The following is a 1,512-nucleotide window of genomic DNA, read 5'->3' on the forward strand; positions in this document are numbered from 1 at the left end:
ACCCCGACTCTCACCAGGAAGCAGCATCAAGAGTCAGCCCGGGACCTGTGAGCACACGCACGATCCCGGACCCCCCCGCGGGGCCAGGAGGGGGCCCTTTAAACCGCCACGTGCCTTCCCTGGGCGGGAGGCCCTTCCGGGCGGAGGGGAGACCCCGGGTCCCCCCGGCGGGTGAAGTGGAGGCGGCAGCAGCCTGCCCTGGGCCCCACTGCCCCCGCCCCACAGCTGTGCGGGCCCAGGAGGTCGGGGGCGGCGGGGCCCGCCAAGTGTCTCCACGGCCGCCCCGCCCCGCACGCCCCCACAGCACTTTAGCCCCACCCGACGGAGGCAGCGGGGAGGAGAGGGACCCGACCCCCGACGCGGGCGCCATGAAGAGCCCGTGCTGATGGCACTGCCCGGGGCCCGGCTCTCAGTCCCCTCTCTCACAAGTGCCCTGGAGCACAGGGGCCAGGGGAGCGGGCTCTGGAGCCAGGCTGCCCGGCTCCACCGCTCAGTGGCTACGTGAACCTGTGTTCCTGAGACATTCAGCTGCTTGAAGCCTCATTGTAGGTACTTATAGAGTGGGGCTAACGGCACACGCCCCACGGAGCGCTGAGAACAGGGCCTGGCAGTGAGCGGACTGCTGCTGCCCACGGTGACACCAGGAGCGTCGCATTCCAACGTCCGCTAGTAACTACTCCCTGGTCTGTAACCAGGGCACGTTCTTAGTAAACCCGTGACACAGACGTATAACAGGGTGGCGGAAACAGCGCCAAGAACAAATGAAGAGAGTCAGATGAAAGTCAACAACAGAAGTGAAGCGCAGTGCGCGAGCCGTACCTTGCACAGGGATCTCCCCGTAGTTTGGTCTCTTATCTGAGAGGGCTGTCAGGGGTTTGGACGTGGAGATCGGTCCACTGATGGAATGTCTCTGAAACCACAGGACAAAGGGTGTCAGACGGCCCTGTCGTGGTCACTCAAGTGCTGGCATCACGGAGGGGACGCCCCCCAAACTTGCTTCCTCCCCCACCAGCCCCCTCCCAGAGGCCTGGGATATTCAAAGTCTTTCAAGTTTCCACACAAACCGCATGAAACCATCCATTTCCACAGGACCACAGAGGAGACAGAGAGAGGAGTCCCCCAGACAGGACCGGGTCCTCTCCCTGCTTATCACCCTGCCTCACTCTGCTCATCAGAAGCGAGTCACTGAGCCCAGCCCCCCCGGGAGGGGCAGACGACACGCGAGCGGGGCAGAGCGGCCAGGATCGCGGGGGCAGCTCAGAGCCCGCTGCCCCGTGACTGAGGGATCTCCTTGGCCCTTTGCTTCTAAGGTCGTTTAGGGCAGGGCTGTTTAGCTCCACTTTGTGGTGCGGCCCTTGAGGGCCCTAATGAACACTCCAAGGATTCAGAGAGGACTTCCCACAGTGGGCAGAGGACCAGAGGCAGACAAACCCTGCCCCGCGCAAACCCTGAGGAGCCCCGGGAGCTGCTCTTCCCTGCAGAGCAGCCCCCACCCGGCCGGCTGGGCCCACC

General features: G+C 64.4%; 1 protein-coding gene across 1 annotated transcript in view; it reads right to left on the reverse strand.

Moving 5' to 3' along the window:
- The window catches only part of LOC104989662 (cytospin-A-like), a 34,288-nt gene extending 32,790 nt beyond the window's left edge, over positions 1 to 1,498 (reverse strand). The window contains exon 1 of the mRNA XM_010841411.1: positions 820 to 1,498. The gene's annotated coding sequence lies outside the window, so the exon portion shown is untranslated. The remainder of the gene's footprint in view (positions 1 to 819) is intronic.
- Positions 1,499 to 1,512: the final 14 nt, after the last annotated feature.

The sequence above is a fragment of the Bison bison genome, unplaced genomic scaffold (genome assembly GCF_000754665.1).
Source record: "Bison bison bison isolate TAMUID 2011002044 unplaced genomic scaffold, Bison_UMD1.0 scf7180017847022, whole genome shotgun sequence".
NCBI lineage: Eukaryota > Metazoa > Chordata > Mammalia > Artiodactyla > Bovidae > Bison > Bison bison.